Below are 25,722 nucleotides of genomic sequence, written 5' to 3'. Positions count from 1 at the left end.
GAAGAATCAGAGTAAAAGTCTTTATTCCCTTATGGATTAAGTGCAAAAATCAGAGTAAAAGTCTTTATTCCCTTATGGATTAAGTGCAAAAATCTGGCCACATCAGCAAGAAATAACTGTGATAAATAACATTACATTGAATTCCTGTTCATTTTGTATTCATATTATGTGAATAGAGGATTTCTACCTTCATGCTTTTATGAATACTAAGAATGCTGAACTTTATTCTCATTATATGGCTATATTAAACATAGCTGTCTAAGGTTCACATTTTTTGCAGAATTTTCAAGAAAAAGAAAAACATAGAGAAATGTATACCTGTGACAGGTGCACCTGCCCAGTGAAAACAGGGCTTCTTGGGTGCTGGGGTGTAGCAGCTCCTGACTGCCTTTGTTCTTGGGGCTTCACAGTGTTTGAGGCCTTTGGCCAACGGGAGCTGCTACTGACCACAGGTCAGATTGGGCCTGGGCATCAATGGAGTCCCCTGGGGAGACATTTGGAGCTCGTCCCCTGGAGCAGCAGCTGCAGTTGAGGACTCCCCCCTTGGGTCAGGACGCTGCCCAAGGAAACTCCTCAAGGGGCCTTGGGTCGGGACGCTGCCGTGAGCAGGTCCTCGAGGTGGAGAGCCCTCACTTGTTAGGTGAGTGATAAAGCATTTAGGTGGTTGTTAAACCCTAAGGAGTTGTGCTTTGTAAAGCGTTTTGGGTTGTCCTTAAACCTGAAGAATTTGTTCTGTTCTCCTCTCACAGACATTTGATCCTGTAGTTTATGGAGAGCTAGTTAACTGTGTTAATAATAAATTTTTAATTTTTGGTGGTTAGTTGTTTGAGACCCTCCATAACAGTACATTTCCTCAATTTGTAGAAATGCTTGTAAGATAGTTCATGTATTTTTAATCTTTATTTCACTGTGCGGCATACCAGTGAAGCATTTCACTTGGAACACTGTGGAAAACAGGAATGGAAAATAAGTGAGAACAGAGGCACATTTTATCTTTTACATGTGTCGGATGATCATTTTTCTCTCACACACATACATTACTTTAACATTCTTTACCTGGTACCCAGTAGAGATTAAACCTTGGGGAAAAGTTACCTGAAATACATATGTCACAGAATGTACAACACCAGTTTGAGAAGGAAAATACCTTTTTGTTCCTTTGTCTCTGGTCTATTATGGTTTGGTTGCTAGAATTGCTTTTGTTTGGAAGCTCTGATTTGTGTACCTGCTTGACCAGGATGCTTCTCTTTGCCAACTGAGCTGTCATAATAGCTTTGATACTAGATATCTGTGAAATCACTTGGAAAACTGAAGATGATGAAGAAAATAACAGCTCATTATTAGAAATTAACACTGCAAGTCTGTACATATAAATATATCTGCAGAAATTTCTAAGAAAAGCTTCACGTATTACTGTGATATAAGATCTACCTGCCTAAGAGAGGTTTTTCTGCTTAAGCATATATTCAGTTTCTCAGCATTATACTGTATGGCTATACTCCTCTATATTGGTAATAGTCTATGGCAGATTTTATATCTCTGCTTCTCTATAACTTCATATTTTTCACCCAATTCTTATTCCTGTCTTTAAAAAAACAGTAATAAGTGAGTAATCACCTCAGAAAAAGAGCAGTTTGTACAGCTATCTAGATGAAACAGACAGCATTAAAAACTAGAAATCACGATTTACAGAGAAATTATAGACTATAAAATCAGCAAACAAATCCATGAGCATAGGTTTCTGGAGTAGTTAGCAGACTATGAGCACTGATGCCTTGTCAAGAATTTTTTTTTTTTCCCTCCCTTTTTTTTCTTATGCAGATACTGGCACTTTTTCTTGTTTTAGTCAAGGAAATCCTGTCATTTATTGCTCCTTTCTACCTTCATGTTAATGAGTCAATGTTATGACACATATTTATGTGGAAAAAGTGTTTTGACTGAAGATATTGAGAACAACAGCAGAAGTTGTTGAAACTAAGAAGTTTCATTTGAAAGGAATAAGAAAATATATTCCATCCTGTCCAATCAGACAGGCTATTATTTGATGTCGACAGAATAGCATGCTTAACGAAAGTTACCAACAGAGTTGACAAATCTTAGAACCTCATTGCAAATATTTCTGAGTCTTAATATTGACTAGTAGTCTGATGGGGAGTATCTGCCATCTGGTGGCTACATGTGCAGTGGAATTTCAAGGTGAATAAGATGTTCAGGTGTGAAGAGTTCCTTTCATTGTCTGCAAGCAAATGCTATCATGTGGGAATAAAAATGTCTGCATTTGGAGCAGGTCTGCAAAGTTAATCTAACTTTGGTTACCTTAAATAGGCGATATCAGCAACAGACAGATGTAATCTTAATGAATGTAATTTTGGATATGCATGGAAATAGTGAAACATGATCTTTAGGTTATATATCTGTTAATATGGAGTATCATTACTTTCCCTGCTCTCCTGTTGTGGGGATGAAGAGAGAAGTCCATCAAAATGCAGCAATAAGCATGCTCAGTTCGGTCAGTTTTAACCACCAATAAATGTTTGTCATGCAGGTAATCTTGGCCTACTGAACAGTGATGATGGTATCTTCCCTAGGCTACTAGACACAAGGAATTGTTAAAACCAAGGATTTGCCAAGAAAAGGGAGACAGCAGATGCATGTCTGGTTAAAATCACACCCAGTTAAAACCTTAACTTTTTTTTTTTCCTGCCTGATTAATATGTAATTTACACCAAGATAGAAATCCTTGAATTTGCATGTGTATGTGGCTGTGTGGGATCCATAAAAATAGTTAAGCTTCGCCGTTTCTTCTCTCCTTCCCTTTCGCAGGTCGCCTTTAGTGGTTACTTTTTAATCTTCTTTCCTTTTATCCTTTACTGCTACCTTGTGGTGTGTGGTAGAAATTTCATTCAGTGCCTTTTTTACCTCCCCTGCACTTACTGTAAGGAAACATGCTTAAAGAATGCTTTAAAGCAAAGAATGACAAGTGATTTAGCTGTAATAGGCCTCCACTAAGCCTTACCTTGTATTTAAGTATTTCTCCGCTTTTAAAGTACAAGTGGAATAAAAACACCACTACGTTTTCGTCTAAAACTACTCTGACTTTCTTGGCATAGAAAATGAAGTTCTGAAAACTACTTCTGGTACAACATTTAGAGGAACAAAACTCTCCAGACACCAGTATGGGAAATTATGAAGTATATATAATTTAGAGTAATGTTTATTTGTATAATTCATATCTCGTAGTTTTAACAAACAAAATAATTGCACAGCAATTGCTGTGTAAATGATTTCCCCCCTTCCGCACCATGTTTAAGATCTATCTCTTGAATTCTAAGGTAGACTGTGACACTGACAATGACATCTTCATAAAAATTAGAATAAACGTTCATGAGAAGTCAAAGGCAAGAGGTCTGGAAGAGTAAATGGGAAGGAGGAGTAGAAACTGTAGCAAAGTACAGGATGGATGCAAGAAATTAAATTGCTGGAACAAGTGATTTATCAATTGCCTTTACTGGATTTAAGATGGTTACAGGATCTGACACAAACATTACTGATGAAAAGGGAAGTTTCCATAATTAGTTTTTTCACACCATATAGATATTTTCTTTAAAAAAAATCAGACTTGCAGAATATAATTCAGAAATAGACAACAAATGCAGAGTTCTCTTTCTTTCTAAGTCTTTGTTACTACTCTTTGTGGTAAGTAAATTGCCAAGTTTTCAGATTTATACCCATCCAGATATTTCTACCTTTGGCTTTCAATTATTTTCTCTTTGGTGTTTATAGCATGTATCTAGCTCTTCAGTTTTAGTAACCAATAAAAACAATGTAAAGTTTTACCCCTCTTCTCTTTGTCACATCTTTTATATGTAACTCAAATATCTGTTTTCTATTTTTTAATTTCCTCTGCTTTCTGCTTAGCTTTTGAAGTTGAGACTGACAAATGAATTTACTAGATCAAAGATGATTGCAGTAAGTCATACAACTTCCTCTACCATTTACTATAATCTTGGGAGAAATCAATAAAATAAAATGCTGTCTCTTGCATGCACACTGAGAATTTTCTTGAGCATTCGAAGTCCATTATTGTTTTAACCCTGGCTGAAACAAAAGAAATCTTTATATTAAGTATAGTACCATTGATTACTTCTATCTTCATATTTGTAATTTTTGTACCTTTACCACTCTGTAGCATGGTTTGTAGTAAAGACTTCTGATATAAAAGCTAGAAAACCAAACCCAGTAGCCTAAATATGTCCTCATCAGCTTGATTATTTTGTTTGCCTTTTTTTTTTTTTTTTTCCCTCCCCTTCCCATAATGATCAGTGCAGGCAAGATTTATTGATGCTAAAAATAGATGATGAATAGTAGCTTTCATGTGAAGCTTCATTCCTTTGGTAGACACTTTGAGGTTCTTAAATTACATTAAATAATGCAGAAATTAATATTCTGAAAATTTCTTTTTCTACATAGTTAAAGTTGTCCACAAGAAATTACATATTTTCATTAACTCCAGTGATGCCACTGGTTCTGTACTTTTTTTGTCTCCATACAAGCCCTTTCTGGAATTTGCTATTTTAATGAAGGCTAGTCATCATTACTATGAGAGCTCATGTGGCTTCAGAAATGCAGAATACAGTCCGATTTACTAGTGGTGAGCTTTCATGATATCTTGTTCTAAACATTTATCACCAACTATTTGAAGTATTAAAGTAATTGGCCAAACAAAAATCTTTAACAAGTTTTAAACCCTTAATGACATACAGAGATGAGCCAAGTTTAAATTTAGTCAAACAGTTGTTATGAGAATATTGTTCTTGTGTAAAACTAAGAGTATTTTAGCATAAAGGTTAAGGTACTCAACATGTCAAAACCTCATGTAGTTCTAATAAGGTACTGAATAAATGGAATGCTGCTTTGTTCAGCAATGACTGATCCTTAAATTTGCAATTTTTTAAGCAGTGCATGGTTATGATATTCACTGATATCAGTGTTAGGTCACAAACTTTTAGGTCTGTTTTCCTTTCTGTGTGTAAACTTAGTCTGATAAAGTTATTGTCTCCTGAATGTGCACAGTTTGGACCCAGATATTCAAATAATAGTGACCCTCTTTCAGCAAACCTGTGTTATACATCACTTCTACTGTCCCCTTCCTAAAAAGTCACTTGAGTTGCTTAAAGCAGTGGGGACACCCATTAGCTTCTCTCTGTAGGGTGCCTCTGCTGAAGTCTGCTGGGTCCCCAAACTACCTGGCAGTTTTAATAATTTAGGCAACAGGCATGACTTTTATTGGTACTGTACTGACTTTGGTCATTTTTCTGGCCTGTTTGATACTGTAAGGTGGTTTTGTGAGTGCAACCAACCTTATGTTGTATTTCAGTGAGTTAGATGATCCACAGTGTGTATGATTGTTCTTGCCTCCCACTTTGTCCTCCATGAAACGTTGGCCAAAGTGCCCCAAGTCTTCAATGTTGTCCTGGTTCAGCCAGGATAAAGTTTTCCCCAGCAGAGAGAAAGGGGGAAGGGATCTCCAGCTGGATTATCCATACCATGCTGACATCAGGTCCAGGGGTGGAGTCTTTTTACTTTCGCTTCTTGTTTTGGTTTTCGCCATACATGCGGTGGGTTTGCTCCTTGATCATTTAGCGGTATTTCTCTGTATATCTTTTGTCTTGTTCACTGTTATTGCTGTTTATTGTTGTTACCATTGATACTGTTGCTGTTCAGATTGTTCTATCACTCTGTTGTATTAAATTTCTTCTTATTTTATCTGGGGTCTGTGTTTAACTTCCAACCTGACCGGCGCAGGTGGGGTAGGGGCAACGTCAATGTGTTCTCCCATCCTGGCAAGGATTAAACCTTGCACAAATGTGCACAGAAGGAAGAATACCAGCACTCCTTCAGGCTGGGTCAGGGGTCTAGGCACAGAAAAATAATCCAGAACCTTCCCACTAACCCTCAGAAAGTCTCAGCAGGTCACTGTAGCCTTTGGTCTCACTTCTTCTCATTCCAATTTGGAACAAGATGATCTGTAGGGACATCTTTTCCTTATAGCAGTCTCTTATCCCTGTCTGGATAGGGACAAAAAAGGCATTTAAAATGCCTTATAAAAAGAGTTGTCAACAAAAGAAATTATGATTTATTGGGGTGGGGAGGTGAAGTACTGGATGTAGCACACTTTAAATCAGCCTTGGAAATGTTTCAGAAAGTAAAGCGCATGTTATAATGCGCTCAGGAAGGAAGTAATGCAAAGAATAAAAACAAACTGTTGGAAATTGAATGAGAGAACACTGACAGCCAATGTATAAATAGTAGCTGTTAAAGAAATAACACATCTGATTTTTTTTTTTCTTGTGTACACAGATATTTGTCAAATTTATAGAAGAATAAGCTGTCCAATGACTGAGAAATATTCAGGAAAGTTATAAAACATAAACTGAAGATATAAAACAGTCAGGAGATGTATGTATATAAATGAAACAAAGATGCATGAGAGGCTTCATATAAAAAGTTTTCAAATAAAAATATGATTTTTTTTTTATACTAACGATGATAACTTGTTTTCAAGTAAGATATAAAGGAGTTATATTAGCAGTAGAGTAGTTCAGCTATTAAAATCTTCTTGTGGGTGGTGTTCAATAAATCCAGAATCCAGACATGGGTCACATTTTAGTGTCTGAAAAATATTTCCTTCATAGCTGTGGCAGGAAAGGGTGTTCCAAATAGTGAATTTGTCATATCAGGTTACATCATCCGCACAATAAGACTTCTCATTAACTGCAGTAAAATGCATGTACTCTACAAAGGAACCAGGTTGCCTTTTTGCTTTTTGTTTTATGAAGCTCTCCTATGAAATTATTTAAGGCTGCTTGATATTTCCTTCTTTGATGAACCATGATGTTATTTTTTATACCCAGTGGGACATGCCATTTTGTATACAAGCAGTTCATATAATTGGCATTCCTGGGGGAATTCAGCATCTGAGCGAACTGAACCTATGTGAAACAGAACGTGCTTGGGGTAGATATCCCATAAGGGAAGATTCTCTAAGGCATATCTGTTGCGGATGAAAGTATTGACACGGTAATGATTTAGTAAAAAATCCAGATTTATTAATAACTACTGCAATTTATCAATACAAAATAATTCAAAGAAAAGCAACTTATTCACAGATTCAAAAATGACAAGATTCACTTTTAACTTAATGGTACCTTAATCTATACATATATATATATATATATGCATGTACACAAAACAGACATACAGAAACAAAGGTGTTTGGATTCAGTAAAATGAACACATAAGGGACAAAGACACACAGGAACAAGGGCCCACACCCACACGCACACACCAATAAACAGGTGAAATAGAAGCTAGCTCAAAACAAATTTCCTTCTCAAGTTTAGAGCAAATACTTATGATGCCTTGGCATTCCTCAATATAATTGATAAGTGATAATTAAGACTTGAGCAGGTGGACTTTGCCCTGGCCTTCCGTCTGGAGCAGATGACACCTTAAGGGTTTTGGTACCTGAGAGGTGTCCCTGCTCAGGGGAGATGCTGGTCACAGGCCCGCTGCGATCCAGAAGAGCTCAAAGGGTCTTCCTGGTGGTCGCAGTTTATAGGGTCCAAGATAATTGACTGTTGTCAAATACTTTCTGGTGCCTTCCAGCAGTTGCACAACAATTTGATGAACATGTGTCTCTGTTATTGTTCCATCTGACCCCATCCCAGGTGCAGGTGTGCCAGGCCATCAGGATATGATGTGCCACTATAACTGTCTCCGAGCAATCAGGAGGGGCAGGAGCCAGGCTTGTTAACATTATTATCTCCACAGATCGGTGTATAGCTCGGGGTGGGGATGTGGATGGAATCACACCTAGCACCATGCAGCCCAACAGGGAGGGGCAAGAATTGCACCACCACAATATTTGATGAAGATCATCACCTAGATGGTAGAAGCAGCTGTCTCCAAGTTTGTTGAACTGACCTGGAGTCCTGTTTAATTCACCACTACTACAAATGGTCTGTGAACTAGAGGATTTACTTTTTCTACCCTCACTTGTTCTGATAGGATACTGGTAATAATGTATTTCTTCCTTGTACTTCCAAGAACACTGAACAAGTTTTGCATGTGTACAAAACCAAAACAGCTCTATTCTAACAATTAGCTGAGCCAGTGTTACAGTATTATAAGGCTTTAGTCTTGATATTTTGTCTCGCTTTATGGACATTTAAGTTAAAGACTCCTTTACCTGAATAACTTGCTTGTCTTCAATAATATTGCAGAGGGATTTTCATATGCAAATGCTTAGAGTAACATAACAAAAGTTACATGATCTTACAGTAAAATAAACAAAGATAGATGAGATTTATATCAGGGTATGAATGTAATGATCTTAAAGAAATCTCTTAGATGAAATGAAGCACAGAATAACATCTTTTGAATGCAAAATCCAGGAAAAATATATTTAAAATAAAAGGAAAGTCAGTGATGTGATATTTACTTGTATCAATGGTTTCAATTATAGATGAATGATCCTTAGGATTAAAAAAAGTAGAAGAGTGCACTTTTGGGAAAGGGACAACATAGGAATGGGGATGGGAAATGTGGCCAAAGGTATTGTTAAGGTAGTGGTATAGGTTAAGATGCTGGTATAGGAACATGGAAGTCCTTTGGGCTTAGGGCTTTTGCAGGCTTTGAAAGTCTGCAACCTGTCTGAGTCTTGACTAAGCTATTGCATCTTCAGTCTCCCCACTCCAGCCCCCAGTATTTCTTGGCAGAATACTCTGTCATCCTCTCCAAGGTATTGTCATCTTCATTCCTTTTTACCATGGGACATTTCCTCTTGGATGACAGAAAATCATGCCAGAAGATAGTATGTATACCTGGGGTGGGGCAGTGTTGTGGGACAGAGGGGGAAAGCATTTTAAAATACAAATTGATAACAACTTACCTGCAACAAAAGAGCTTCATCATTTCAAAAGACTGCAGAAACTCTTCCAGAAACCTGTTTTCCTAGACTTTTTCTTATTAGCCAGGGATTTGCTAACAAGAGCCAATATGGACAAATGAAGCACATGTGTGAGGGTTAAAGGAAGAGAGAGGGACAGTTGAAAGCAAATAGCTCTCTATTTTTTTTTTGAAGTAGGCAATCCCTTATAACCATATTATAAATCTCCTCTTTTACTAGACATTGGGCAAGACCCTGCTTCTTGTTTAAAAAATTATTAGAAATCTATTTTGTTGAACCATTAACTGGTTAGTATTTTTTACGTTTTTAGTTTGGGTAAGAGTAATAGTATATGCAAAACCAAGACCCTGTGTTATACCTTATACTATTTCAGAGATTTTTTTTTTTCCATAAATATATGTGTGCAAACACAATAGGAAAGAAGTGGGGAATAAATATTTAAGCTTTATATGATGGGTGGTTTTTGAAAATGACAGTATTTTCCTCTGACAACCTGCTTTAGATTTGATAACGTTTATCTTCCCAGTAGATTTCTGTCTTTGATTTAAAAGGTGTTAGAAACTGCTTCTCTACAGCAAGACGGAAATATTTTTTGCTCCTAATGAAAATAATTTATTACTGGCTTACAATGTGTATTTGCCCTTAAATTTTAGCTTTCTGTGGTCTAAATCCGTTTTATGAATTTTTTTGCTCTTATAAAATGTTTTCTAGGTAAAAAAGGTATTGTTCTTTTCAGGTGACTGAAACTATGACGTCAGTCTTAGTTTTTCCTCTTGAAAATAATTATTTTTCTGAGTTGATATTTTTTTTTTTCTTTCTGTTTTGGTTTATACTGAAGTGATGCAAGGCAACCTTATTATTTTATGCTCTCATCCAAACTAAGGTTGAAAAACTTAATTATATGCCATGTTAAAATTATTTCAGTAGTCCTGAGATATCATAAAATTGAACTACATTGATTATATTATTTCTTTTCTCTGTGTTAGTTTCCAAACAAGGAAAAAAGTCCTCCTTTTATGCACTATTTACTGAACTGTTTCAGGTAACAGGAAGTCTAATTTTTTCCCAAAGAGTGCTTCACTTTCCCTGTCACCAGGACAGTCTGTCTCTCTTGTTGATGTTTACTTTTAACCTGAACAGTAATATTCTGTGTAATGGAGAATAGGATGACACGGAAGAGGACAAAGCTTTCTGGACTATACTTACAGAAAGCTCCAAAATATAAAGTATCATTTTATCTACAGTATTTTTACTGTATTAAGAGGTTTCTTGAATATAGATAACTCAGGAAAGGTTTCAGCCTTGCAATAGACATCCTATGCAGTATCGATAGTATGAGTTTAAATGCTTCAAACTAGGAGGAAGTACCATTCAAATTTCTTGCTCTCCTTAAGGCATTGTGCAAAAGGCAATTATCAATATATCCAGCATTATGAAAAAAAAAAAAAGTAGGCTTCATGTAGTTAGGTCTTCAGTCTCCAAAGAAGATCTGTCATCGCAGGATCCTAATGTGATGTTCTGACCTAGCTGTCCAAGCTCCAGTAGGGCTGAAATACACTCTTGCACTTCTTCCTTTATATCATCTGACTTTGGATATGTAGCAGTGTTTGAGCCTTCTGTACTGCTGATTTTGTAGTCTTCTGATAGGCAAGCTGCATTTTAAGGTAGAATGCTAGAATAATAAAAAAAAATACGTACATACTTGAGTGCGCAAATGCATATATGTTTTATAGATTATATCTATAAATATCTCTTTGTCAGCCCCTATCACTATGTAAATCCAGTAGTCCATACTATGGAGGAGAGACTGTCACAACTCCATGTCCCTAAGTTTACCCATATTCCCCACAGGCACACAAGAATGTATGTATGCAACACACACATGACATAGAAACATTTAGCACTTGTTTACACAAACAACACTAACAGCCTCACCTTGTTCCTCTCTGACTGATCAGAGGCAAGATCTGTAAATGGCAGGGGAAAAAAAAAGTTTAATATGTATACAACATGTACAGTTGCTAGATCTAGACACTCCATCTATTGGTAGCTGTCTGTGGATCCTGCCTTCCCCAGTTGTCTCCTGCATAGACACATTCACAGGGAAATGGGTGTCTTGGTTAACACCCAGACCCATGCTCTCTCCAGCAGCTGTCCTAGCCCCCTGGTAGCCACCTTCTCCAGCTGTCTCATGATGAGGCACACACACATGGCTGCTTCCAGGCCTCTTCATCTCCTTGACAGCTGGCCCACCTTGACAATCACACATGGGTCCCTATGAACTGACAAATTCTATTCTATAACAATGACACATGTAACTCGCTTCTCTATGTAACAGGAAATTTCCAGTTTTCTAAATAGCAATAAAGTGCCAAAAAAGAAAATACCAGGTGAGGGCAATATCTTGGCTGTTTGTTACTCACCTCACATAGTAAGAAAGTAATGTGCCATAAAAGCAACACAAGCTCCATTTATTGGCAACAAGGGAAAGTAACAATAAAATGTAAGAGAAAACTATTCCCTCAGTTTCAACTCCTAATAATTCCTATTTGATACCTTCTAGTCTGAACTGCCTCATAAACTGTCTGATATGGTAGAAGATTTATTTAAAATCAAACTTTTAACATCAGTTTACCTGTGAGGCTCTGTCTCTCTCTAGTCAGTAAAGGAAGTTTGGTGCAATTTTCCAGTGGTGTCTGGAGGTGTGTGAGAGGGGACAGTGTTTCTAAAGCAAACTATCTTAGCTCTACAAATAGAAGAGCGCCTTCTCTGCTTTTGAATGAGTATTTTTCTATCATCTTCTCAGAAAGGGGTGTTTGAGAAAAACATTGTACTGATGATATTTAAACAAGCCTCAGATTTAATATGTCGACTGACATAATATGTTAAAATTGCATTTAACCAGTGAGCCTTGGCAAGATCTAACACTTGGTACACCTTTTTCCCCTATTAGCTTGTTCCTGGTAAGCAAAGCATTAGAGAAGTCATTAAGAATTGTACAGTTCCATGCAACATGGTAAACCTCTGTTCTCTCACACATTGCTGCTTTCAACACCAGCTGATGTCCTGCGTTTAACCTCATGTATCCAGGAAGGTTACTTGCCTCTGGCTTCTCTAAATATCTTTCATAAAACATTGATACTTTCTCTTCTCCCGTTTTCTACTCTTCACTTTCCAAACCCTTCATTTTCCAGATCGTGCCTTCAATCACTGTGCTGTCTATGAAGAAGAGTCATACAAGTTCTGTTGCAGAAAATTTCCTTCTCAGAGATAATATAACTTAAATGTACTTAAGAGAAAGTGGACAGCAGAATAAACTGTATTTATCCAACAATAAACATAGAGCAGGTAGAGGAAACATGGCTGCAAATGTGCCTCCTTCCGAACTAGCAGGTTCTAAAAAATGAATATGAGCCTGAAATCATTCTGTACTGCCACTCCCTGGCAGAGTCTGCAGAAATTAATTTAAAAAATACTTGTGTCTCATAAACAACCCTCTATGTCATATTGCTGCTATAACTGAAATGTTGATAAAATATACTATTTATTACAATGACGCACTGTGATGTTGGCCAAATGGCATCTGCTGTTTGTCAATAATAGCCAATTGCCCTGTCTAGTTACAATCACCTTTTTCCTAATCATGGGTTACTAGCAGGATTTTGCATTATATCAGTATTTTTGGCAATCCACAAGAACCTGTGTTAGTGCAATACATAATGTCCTTATTGTTTTTTAGTCCATTACACATTTCATTATGTCCTTTGAAGAATACATGTTAGTCTTCAGAGACAGGCATTTGCCAATAAGGTGGTTGTGCTTTGGTTTTTTGTGTTTTTTTTTTTTTTTTTTTTTTTTTTTTTATGTATTTTTGGTGTGCTTTTGCATATTTGCTGGCTTTCCAAAAGCAAAACATAAACTCCTATAGCTTTGCTAGCTGACACTTCTTCATGGATCACAGTATTGTAACTGCTGGATGACAGTCTCCTTTGTGTTCATGGTAGACTGAACTGTAGATTCCAAAAATTTGAGGTTTGTCGCCTTGAGTGGAGACTTCACCTGTTTCTTTCCCCTAAGTATCATGTCCTTGCAAGAATATGGAGAAAGATTGCAGCTTCTTTCAGCTTCTTGCCACGTTCTTTTCCTGTCCAAAAGGCGTATGTATTTTTTGCAACTGACTTTTTGTTGTTCTAATATACTCAGGGTTTCAGAGTCAGAGGTACTCTTTTTCCACTGGCTCTTCTGGTTGGGTTACTGCACATATAAATGGCATTGGCTGCCTATGTTCCTGGCTCTTAAAACACAGACTGGACTAGGGCTGTAAACTTCAACATCTATATGCTGGGGAGGGGGGGCTCTCTAATAGAAGTTGCAGTCCTATTGAGATAATTTTTAGACTACAGCATTTCTGTCTATTTTGTGCATTCCAAGTTAGTAATAATAGAATGTCATGGTTTGTAAAGTGTACAAAATGCTATGCACTGAGGTAAGAAAGGGTTTAATGATCTGGTGAGGGCAACAGTAATCTTTACTGCATAGTAACTGCTGGAGACATAAAGTCTGCACAGAATCTTTTGTGTACACCAAGAAAATCCAGAGGAAAAAAGAGAAGGCAGAGTTTGGAAAAAAATGGTGATTATGGGAAGGGAAGAATTATTTTATGGAGTAAGATGTTAAAATTGCTCCAAAGAACTGAGGTAGAGGCTTTTTGACAAGTGGGAAATCTGAACCAGGTTTCCTCAGAACAATACAGAGGATTCTTGTCCTGGAATCAGTAAAACATCAAAATAAAAAGAAATATTACAAATGAGCCGATGAAAAGAGAATATATTTGACTATATGGGAAGCAGAAGTTTTAGACAACTGTGGTACATGTGATGGATTTTTGGATCTTATGTTATATATTCTAAAGGCTCAAGGGTGAGACTGGCATGACTACTCCTGTGTTCTTACTCAGATAGTAAAAACTGTCTTGCACTGTCAAAGAAAATTAGTAGTTAATAAGTCGAATTTATTTATTATAATGGAAAAGTAGTAGTATTTCAGAACAAAAATTGCTAATATTCCCATTCTATGAATAAGCGTTTGGTGAAGACTAGTGATTTTACTATTACACGTTAACTTTAAGAAATTCCATTTACTGAAGACGTGTGTTTGTTTACTAGAACTTATTGCATGGCAATCTATGGTAATAAAAGCTTTTATTTCTTCTATACCGATAGATTGTAAAAAGGAAGGGGGAAATCAGAAAGAAGAGGATTAAAAATAGGTGGTATACACAACATGGGAACTAGACTATAGAAAAGGTTTTGTTTCTTATCCAGAGTTACAAAGGTATTTCATCTTTAGAGCAGTTTATACTTTAAACATTGTTACGCAGTATCCTCTGTGACACTGTAAGGCTGACATAAACTGAAAAGTACAGTAATAATTGTGTTTAATTCATTTATTCTGAAAATATGTGAATTAAAAATATAAGAATGTGAATACTTAATCTATATTAAACACTGTAGGTAGGCATCTGTCTAGCTCCCAAAGTTCTGTGAAAGTCTGAGAAAGGTGCAGCAAACCACCAGGAAAGATTAATTTTAGCTTTTTACAAATATTTTGAAGCTATCATTTGCAGAAATGATAATTAGATTCTGTATTAAAATTCTAGCCTAATGTTTAACAGATGTGCTTAAATGAGTGTAATGGGAGTAGAAAATATCTGAATGTATTGTTATTACACAATAAACAAAATACTGCGTTGAAGAATGTGCTATCTAGACTCCTTCGAACTGCCACTAGATGGTGACACTAACTTTGAAACAGGCTCAACTTGATCAGTCAAGTAGCTTTTTCCCGCCGTTGAAGCGCAATAGCGAAAGCTGCATTTCAGGATGGTATATATAGTCTGAGACCAATAATATCCACCAGCTACATGAAACCGGAAAAAAATGAAACCGTTTTTTATTTGAAAATAATTTTTAGAGCCATTTCTGAGTAAAGATCATTCAACCATCTCCTACCTTACTCTCCTCAAAATACATTGAGTTTTGTCCATCAGTGAGGATGTAAATGTCATGAAGCTACCATTTTATTGTTCAGTATTAAAAAGGACAATACTAGTCATAGTTTGAACACTTCAGGGAAGTTGCAAAACAGTTTTTGAAGCAAGAATTTATGGAAATGTTCTTTCAAGTACATGTCTTTACATGTTTCCTACTATCTCGGAAGCGCTGTGCATTAGATTCTGGTTTGCAGATTAGAACTAGAGGTTTTGGCATTGAGAAAGGCATGTAATTTCATGAAAATATATTTAATGTGTAATATGAACTACACTTCTGAAATTTTAGTCAGTAAAACATCCTACCAGGCATTAAAGTGCACACGTGTTTTGCTGAATAAGGGCTACTCAGTTTTGAGTTCTGAGAATAATTATAAACAAGTATTCTACTGATCTCAGTTATCAAAACAACACAAATTCCATTAATTTTGCAGTGCATAGAATTTTACCTCTGAAGTTTAAAACATTTTCTGAGTCCAAAACAGTACGTGCTTTGAAATTGGAATTTAATTTGGCATCTTCCAGAAGACTCCATGTTCTTTCTCCACCTTCTGCCCCCTTCCCTCCCCTCAGACTTTTAAGGCTGAAAATACATCTTTTCAGTTTTCAGTAAAACCTAATCAATTTAAATATCTGAAATTAATGAGCATTTTATTTTATCACCATTTCCTAACCTTTTAGATGTCTTCTATCAGTTGTTCTTGGTAATCAGTGTATATACAGCTCCACCCATCATGGAAAATTCTCCCAAGACCTGAAGTTTAATGCTAACTGTGAGGCTTCTGGTCCACTCGTAGATTTAACAGGGATCTGATTCCCTCTGTTAGTGACAAACAATCTGAAGCCCTCCATTTACAACAGGATTGCCTCTTCCTGTTTAGTCTTACTTAGCTATGCATAAGTATTAACATGGAAGACTCAATGACATGCATTAAGAGTTACATCTCTTATTTTCCTTAGCTGAGACAAAATTTGTCAATGTTCTTTAACCTTGTAGGCTATTATATTGCAAATTTTAGATGTGGTGAATTCAAGGTGAAAGTCTTGTCAAAATCATTGACAGCAAGACATAACTGATCTCTGGTCTGCTCAGTGGCTGCTCCAGTTTGCCTATACACTGAGGAATGAAATAAAGCTGACTTGTAACCAAAGTTCCTAAAAGCAGCATACACTAGATATTTCCATGTAACAGATTGGAGAGACTGTTTTCTATCAGAAATAAAAAATGAAACCTCGGATAAATTATTGCAGTTAATGAATTCAGGCTAGAGAGAATTTTCTCTCTGGGAAAAAGTGAAACTTGTATGAGTGCTAATCTATAACTGCAAACTGATATCTGTAGATTTAAAACTCTGAGTCAGCTAATTACTCTCTATCTGATGGGAAGGACTAGATGTCTGTGACTTTCAAGAATAGCTACATCCTACTATGAATAAAAATATTTTGTTTTCTGATTATATGTTGAAAGTTTACTTCCTCTAGTGTAATGTTCCCTGTAGCTTAATGTTTCTTAAAAGTATTACCATGATCATCACCCCTGAACCAATTTGTTATCAGATGAGCATTGATGCTTAATTCTGCCTTATGAAAAAGACTGATATATCTGTGAATGTGTCAGTGGATGAACATTAGTGTTTTAGTTTGGAACAGAAATCTGCTTTTCAAGTGAATAGCCCAATTGCCTTTGCTTGCTGTGCTTTGGTTGATGTTGTAGAAAAGTCTCTGAGAGCTTGAACTGTATTCTTCTCAGACACAACTAACTTAAAGATGTTCTTCAGGAGTGTGCTCTGTGCACACCAGCCATCAGTGGGCATTTGTTTCCTTGAGACAGAGTAGAGCTAGTTGAAGTAACCTATAAAATTCATACAGTGTGGGCAGTATGTTTTCAACCCAATGATTAGGATTTACTGATCTCTTGTTCATCTATGCTAGCTGCTAAATACACGTGGTCTTGGACTACCAAAATCCAAAGAATTTTGCCTATTTATTAAGTCTGGCTCTTCTTTTTTTTTTTTTTTTTTAAGGCCAAATTCCGCCGTATAAATTTTCTAGATAGAGCAATAAGAGCTGTGGGGGTACAATTAAAATCTCAGTAGCTAAATAAAAATATTCCTATTGCCCAATAAACCACATATTCAAATGCATAGTTGGGGACTGGGAAGGGTTAGGTGCTATACCTATAAAGTCACTTTTTTAAATTATGAATGCTATTAAAGAAGACCAGATGTCCCACTGAGCTGATTTTGCTCCTAGTGTTTTTCCTGTAGGTAGTATAAGAAGTAATTATTCTGGCTTCAAAATAATGAAGTCAGCTTGGAAGAGGACAAGTTTTCAATAAACATGCCAAAAATTACCTCTTTTGTAAGTGCTATTTCTTAGAGTTGGCTGAGGAAGTATTATTTGTTGTTTATTGCTTTGTAAGAAAGCCATTCCAGCTAACTAGTTTGTCAGGATTATTGAGCCACGAGAAAACAGCACTTGTTATAGAAACAATACAGTCCAAGCTTTAGATAACTTTATGTGAACATTATTCACAATTCATGATACTGAAAATTATTTATGCCAATAAATATGCTGACATGTCCCTGTTTCATTTTTCAAGCCTGGATTGGCACAGGTGGTGGGGGTTCTTAAGTCAGTATTTCACAATGAGAAGCAGGGAATGGGTGAAACTATGCTCTCCAAATATTTTCTTTAATATTATTTTAAAACCAGAAATTAATTATATAAAATAAACAATATTAAAATAATATAGTTTAAAATAACATTAAGAATAATATTAAAATAATATAGTTTTTTAGCTCATTTTACAAAATATCATGAACTACCTTTAAAATTACTTCCTTGAAAGCCACCTGCACTGAAAAATCTGAACCACCAAGTATACAAACTTGGGTTTTACCTTCTATACATTTCTTTATTTCTGCACTGTTCCATCATGGCCATGCTGCATGTATTTCCATAATTTGAAATATTTTTCACGTACAAAATTTCATTTCTCCTCTTTACTTTCAGTTGACAATTGTCTTTACTCAGAACAGAAATTATTCTTAGTAAGTCAGTGCAAGACTTTGCAGGTTAACACTCCTTCATTTATTTAACCTATATATCTGTGAAGCAGGGTGTTTCCAGAAGGGAAGCCTACAGGAATTCCTAGAAACATCAGTACTTTGGATTGTCAGATGATGAGACGAAAGATATAATAGACTCTCTTTTGCCCTAAATGTGTCTCAATATGTTCCTATTGATGCAGAAAAACAACAGTCATTTCCTTTATACAGTGCTAGAAAAGCTGGTTATATGGCTAAGAATGTGCTGGTGATGGATGTTTTGTGCTGTATGTACTTCCCTTACTGTTAGAAAAATGTTTTACCAGAACCATAAAGTCTGGGAAATGAAATTAGTTGTTTTAATAAGATAAGAATGTACTAACTTTGTGATCATAAAAGTCATTAATAATCAAAGACAGGCTTCTTTTCAACAACAAAACACCCAACAAAAAACCCAAAACTTTTTGTGTTAACTTTATTTATAATGCCTTATGGAGTTTACTTCTCCCTTGACATCTACTATTTATTATTTAAGAGATATGAGAGGAGTGAGACGTTTTCAGAAGACATTAAAGGAAGAGAGACAATGCTACAGAAAGGAAGTGGCATCCTATTACCATACGGCAGGAATTACAGAGAGGAATTAATCAGAATGGTTCTGAATAAGTGAGAAGTAATGTTATCTGTATATATTATATTTGACGTATTGCCTGCTTCTGTTGATTAGGAAAAATAAATAAATCAACTTCCTCTGGTTAGCGCTTCCAATTCTTTTAGCCAGTTGAAACTTACATTGTTAAGCTTTCCTCCAGAATCATGAAAAATACCTACATTCTTGGAAATGCCAGATTTTAACATAAATATAACTCAAACGTTATTAGAGGAGTCAAATTAATTCCAACACAGGGACAAAAACCAGGGAGGAAAGGTCTATAATCTTCAATGTGCTTGATAAGAATTGTATCAAACCTTAAAGGTGTGGTTGTGGGGAAGAATCTTAAAGTTCAATAGGATGAAAGACCAATAAAATCTTAAATTCTCATATATGCTGGCATGTTACATTGACATGTAAGATATATCAGTAGTGGTGGCATATATCGTTGTGGCTTACATGTGGAAATTGAACACTAATGTTGGTAAATTGTTTTGTGATTGTTATTCATAGCATATATTGTTAGTAAGTTGAGTTCTACAGCATTTCTTTCCATTTCAGATTTTACACTGTGCTGCATAATATATGATCCAATTGTAAAATGCCTTTTACCCACTAGAGAAAATTTTGCAGGCTGACATGTAAAACATTTTCAGGGCTTTTTGTCTAGTGAAAGATTACACCCCATGCACATGCAATACATAAAGAATTTTCTATTGTGTGAGGAGATATAACTGAAAGGCAGGAGAAAATATAAAAGTAGCATAATGGAATATTAGATAGAGAAAGAAAGACATTATCTAGTGAATGTTGCAAATTATTCTGCCATATTTTGAGGACTGTGCTCTATTTGTAGAGAACATGCAAAGAAGGGTGTGATTGTAGTGTGGCCTGATGAATTTTCACCAGGCAATGGGTGAAACTTAGAGCAATAGCACAAACTTATTTTATGGTATTTTGATCCAGATAGACCCACTTAATAAACTGTACAAAAATCCTAGCAGAAGAGAGACATACTGACTTTACATCATGGAAAGTTGTCTGTGGCATGTAGAAAAAATAAATTCCCTTAAATCTTTGTTGAAAACCACAAAGAACTGTAGTAGTCAGCAGCATGTAATTGTGGTTTCTCTACTATCAGCATCATAACTGGCTGTACACGACCTAGACATTTCTACATTGCTGATGGGTAAACAGTGAAAACAGAAGAATATGGGATGGACTTTTTTTAACAAGTGAGATGATAAATCTGCTTGTAAAGTACAGCCTTACTCATTGCCAATACCGCTCAAGCATACACCCCAGGTACATTTCAGAAATTTATATAAATTTTAAGATTCATTGAGCATGAGTTCTCTCACTTCATTCTCTTTGCATAGCTCAGGAATATAAATATCACTGCAAAATGTGACCAAGCTGGAATTTTATTTAAGACAATATAGTTGTCCTCTGCAATTTAGGAGGTAGTGGGATCACATGTGTTATTAGGGATGAAGTATCGATAGTAATCTGTAATGCAGTTGCATCCAGGGTACACTGCAAAGCAGTGCTGATTGGAGACACATGTCCTCTCATAAATGTGATGGTGCCAGACATGTAGTAGGTGAAACTATGATACAGGTCCAAACCCGTAGCATGTGCAAGTATGAAACAGGCCTAGTGCTCAATAACTGCTGAAGGAACCTTGTTTAGTCTGATTCTGTAGGTTCTAGAAAATAAGTCCTTATGGAGAACAGGAGCATGAAAATGTTAAAAGAGCTTTCTAATTCTGTAGAACTAAGAAAAGGACAGAGAAACTCAGTGGAAAACTAATGAGATATCACTGAGTCTCATAAAACAATTGACAGGTGACTTCTTTTACCTGCTTTCCCAAAGAATCTTAGTGGCATCAAGTAGGGCTGTTCATTGCATAATTTCTTTCAGTTTAAGAGGCAGGAAGGTGCTGCTATGTTTGTGAAAAGGAAACACTAAAAGTTACTTATCATCATCACTGAGCAGAATGAAAGGTGGTGAGAGCAGAAGTGCATAACATCTTTTAAAGATAGGACAGGAGATAACAAGGAGGGGTTAGGGAGAACTGAAGGTCAGTGAGATAAATGAGGGAAAAGTAGTTTGTCTGCCAAAGAATCACAGAATCATTTAGTTTGGAAAAGATGTTTAAATCCAACCATTAACCTAGCATTAAACTATGCCCTTAAGTGCCACCTCTACACGTTTATGTGCGGCAGGGGATGGTCACTCAACCACTTCTCTGGGCAGTCTGTTCCAGTGCTTGACAACCCTTTTGGTGAAGAAATTTTTCCTAATATCCAATATAAACCTCCCCTAGTGCAACTTGAGCCTGTTTCTTCTTGTCCTATCTTGTTGGGAGAAGAGACTGACACCTACCTCATTACAACCTACTTTCAGGTAGTTGTAGAGAGCAATAAGGTCTCCCCTCAGACTTGTTTTCTCCAGGCTAAGCTAAAGCTGCTCCTCACAAGACTTGTGCTCTAGACTCTCCACCAGCTTCATTGCTCTTCTTTGGACACGCTCCAGAACCTCAGTGTTTTGCTTGTAGCAGGGGCCCAAAATTAAACACAGTATTCGAGGTGTGGCCTCACCAGTGCTGAGTACAAGGGTAAGATCCCTTCCCTAGACCTGCTGACCACACTGTTTCTGATACAAACACAAATGCTATGGCCAAGAAGGCCACCTGGGCACACTGCTGGCTCATATTCATCTGTTTGTCGACCAACAACCTCAGGTCCTTTTCTACCAGGCAGCTTTCCAGCCACTCTTCCCCAAGCCTGTACCATTGCATGGGGCTGTTGGCCTTGTTGAATCTCATACAGTTGGCCTTGACCCATTGGTCCAGCCTGTCCAGATCCCTCTGTAGAGCACTTCTACCTTCAGACAGATCAACACTCCCACCCAACTTGGTGTCATCTGCAAACTGACTGACGGTGCACTCAATACCCTTGTCCAGATCATTGATAAAGATATTAAACAGAACTAGTTACAATACAGAGCCCTGGTGAACACCACTTGTGACCAGCTGCCAACTGGATTTAACTCCATTTACCACAACTCTTTGGGCCCGGACATTCAGTCAGTCTTTTACCCAGCAAAGAGTACACCTATTTAAGCCATGGAGTACACCCATGGAAGGGAAGAAGGGTAGTAGCAGAAATGGAAGAGAATATTTTTAATTTATGTGGCCTTCAAAGTGGCTTTTAACCATTATGAGGTCAAAAAGAAGATAAAATTCTTCAATAGCAAATCTATAGAAATTATAACATTCAAGAATATCTAAGTCAGAAAATACGCTCCATCTTATTCACAGAATCACAGGTTTGTACAATGGCAGATATTTAAACAGAACATCTGGAGAACATCTAGTCCACCTGTCTGCTAGAACTGGTTCCTCAGAGCCATGTCCAGTTGGTTTGAATATCTTCAAGGTTGTCTCTCTTGTACTGGGGAGCCCAGAACTGAACACAATGTTCCAGATATGTCTCAGCAGAGCTAAGAAGAGGGGAAGGATCACCTTCCTCAAACTGCTCTCTGCAAGTCTGCTCTTAATATAGCCTGGGAAGCTGTTTGGCTCCTTTGTCACAAGGGCACGTTGTTGAGTCAGGATCAACTTTTTCACCGGGACCAATTCTGCTAAGCTGTGAACAGAACTTGTGAATTTGTTTAAATTTCTCTAACCTGATCCTTAAGTGCTCTTTGCTGTGGACTTTCTGACTGGTCTCGGGGGACTGGGATTGCTGAGGGCCAGTCTTGTCAGTAAATAGTGAGGTGAAGACAGTGATCAGTACCTTGGCCTTTTCCTTTCACCAGCCCTTCTGCCCTATTCATCAGTGGCCCCACATTTTCCCTAGTCGTCTTTTTGTGTAGACATCAAAGCCCTTCTTGTTATCCTACATCCCTTGACACATTCAACTGCAGAAGAACTTCAGTTTTCCTGACCCTGCACACTCAGATGATATCTATATTCCTCCTAGGTCACCTGTCTCTGCTCTTGCCTCCTGTACCCTTCATTTTTACATCTGATTTTTGTCAGGATCTTCTTGTTCATCCATGCTGGCCCTTTGCCACCTTTACTTGATTTCCTGCTCATTAGGATGGGCAATTCTTGAGCTTGAAGAAGGTGATCCTTGAAAAACAACTAGCTCTCCTGGTCCCCTTTTCTCTCTAGGAGAGTATAACATGGGATTCTTCCAAGTAGATGCCTGAACAGCTCAAAATCTGCTCTCCTAAAGCCCAGGGTTGTGATCTTGCTGTTTGCCTTATTTATTCTTCTCAGGATCCTGATCATCATCTCATTGTCACTGAAACCAAGGCTACTCCAAACCCTTATATCTCCTACAAATTCTTTCTTGTTTGTAAGTATGAAGTCTGGTAAAGCATATTGGCTTCTGTATTACCTGTGTCAGGAAATTGTCATCAATGCACTCCAGAACCTCTGCTCTTAACTATGCTTTCTGTGTTGTCTCTCCAGCAAATAGTGGTGATTCAAGTACCCCATGAGGGTGAGAGCTTGTGAATATGAGTCTTCTTCCAGTTGTCTAAGACCTCATCTATTTCTTCATCCTGATCGGGCAGCCTGTAGCAGACACCCACCACAATGTTGTCCATGTATGCCTACCAATCCTGTCTGTCCCCAGTTTAGTTCCATGCATTCCTACTGCTCCTTAAGTGTAACCCTTCCTCCTCACTTAACCGGCCTATCCTTCCTAAAGAGCCTATATCCTTCATGATAGAACTGCAGGCATGTGAGTTGTCCCACCATGAAGCTGTGATCCCATGGAGGTCATAAGTCTTCAACCACATGCAGACCTCCAATTCTTCCTGTTTGTTCTATGTGCTGTGCATGTAAGTACAGGCTCTTTGGAGAGGAACCTCAGTCATATTGTTCTGTAGGCATTCACATATTTATATGCATGTTCTTGAAGCGGACCCCTTTCAGTCCTCTTTGTTATCAAAAGTTTTCTTCTGCCATAGTAGTTTTCTTGCCAGACTGGTCCACCACTTCCTCAGATGATTGTTGGTCATCTTCTCTCTCCCCTGTCATTCCTAGTTTACAGTTCTCCTTACCAAATTGTTTAGCCTGTTGGCAAAGATGCTTTCACCCCACTTGATCAAGTGGGTCCATAAAAAGTATTTGTGTTTTGTTATGGAAATGCAGTCTTAATTCCACGATACTAAATCTTAAATACAGTTTTACAGTTACCTTTTTCATTGAAGAATAAATCACTGCAGTGTCAAACACTGATAAAATGTTACTGCTTTGGTTTTCTGAGCGTCATGGTTTAGTCTCAAGCCTCACACAGCTGCTCGCTAACTACCCTCACAGTAGGATGGGGGGAAGAGATTCAGAATGGTAATAGCGAGAAAACTCGTGGGTTGAGATAGACAGTTTAACAGGTAAAGCAAAAGCCGCAACCTCATGCAAAGCAAAGCAAGGAATTCGTTCACTACTTCCTATTGGCAGGTGCTCACCCATCTCCAGGAAATCAGGGCTCCATCACACATAACAGGTGCTTGGGAAGAGAAATGCCATAGCTCTGCATATCATCTGCTGCCTCCTTCTTCTCTCCCATCTTTAAAGGCTGAGCATATGGCATATGCCTTTGTGCACTCACAGTCCACTTGCTGGTGGTGTGGAGAAGCAGAAAAGGCTTTGACTCTGTGTAAGCACTGCTCAGCAGTCACTAAAACATCCCTGTGTTATCAGCACTTGTTTCCAGCACAAAGCCAATGCATTGCCTATACCGACTACTAGGAAGAATATTAACTCTATCCCAGCCAAAACCAGCACACTGAGATGATATTAAAGCTTCCTGCACGAAGGAAGTCTAATTCCTAAAAGTCTGTGTGACAATCAGTTGGGCAAGTGTCATTACGCTGAGCTAATGTTTGTCCAAACGCATGTGAAAGAGCAATTATAGCACCTGGCTGACTAAGGTCAGCACAGCGGTACTGAACACCTATTCGTAGTAAACAGTCTGGGTTTTTAATACTGACAGGAAAATGGCTGACCAATTTGTCTTTGGGGCAGAATTATGGCAACACAATGTAGTCTAAGATTCTTGTTTCATTGACTTTTTTATCTCCAAAACTGGTAGTGGTCTTGATATTCAAATAGCCTGCAGCATTAAGCTTAAGTCTAGTAGCTTTTCGAGAGAGTGTATCACACCTGGGTTGTGTTCCCTGGTATTTATATCTTTTCTTTTTTTTTTTTTCCCCCCTCAGTTTCTTGATTATTTTTTTCTCTCTTTTCTCTTGTTGTTTTTTTCCTGTTTCCTAAATGGACTTGTAACTTTTTAAGTTATATTATGTGAATATATTGTAATTCAGGGAGAACAAACATCTTCATCTCCTAGTGTCTTAGAAAACTAAATATTGTGTATTTTTGTCAAGTATACCCTCTTAGTTACTATTTCTGGAAATGAATTATAGTTAGTAGAAAACCTTTAAATAGCTACAAAAGGTACAAGATAAGGCTTTGAAACAATTTTTTTTCTTCTCTATGACTTTGAAATTTACAGTTATTTACACTTCTGTGAAGTCATTGAAATAATCCCTGATGACAAAATTACTATTTTGTTATTTTGGAATATAAATATTACCCATGTGTTATAAGGGCCATGGAAGAAACACTGTTAGAAAATCAGTTGTTTTCCACACTTGCAATATTGATTGCTGACTGACTATATTTTAGAATAAATTCAGGTTTTTAATTTTAATTTTTCTTCTGACTTTTTTAAAACAACAGTAAAATTCATTTTCATATGTACTTTAAACCCCCTGGTTTTCTTTGTGATAGCTCCATTATTTACAGTTATATTCTTGCTGGATCAGTTTTGCCTGGGGAAACTAAAAGCAGATTAAGGGAAAAAAACCACCCAAAACCAAGCCCTAACAGTCATAAGACCACAAATGCTACAATTAACTTATTTGCACCTCTATATTTTCTTTTTCTTTATATCAAAAAAGGTACTATTCCTTGTTA

Source organism: Athene cunicularia (genome assembly GCF_003259725.1).
Source record: "Athene cunicularia isolate RWA chromosome 4 unlocalized genomic scaffold, athCun1 chr4_part2, whole genome shotgun sequence".
In the NCBI taxonomy this organism is placed as follows: domain Eukaryota; kingdom Metazoa; phylum Chordata; class Aves; order Strigiformes; family Strigidae; genus Athene; species Athene cunicularia.
Note: the sequence above shows the minus strand (reverse complement) of the source record.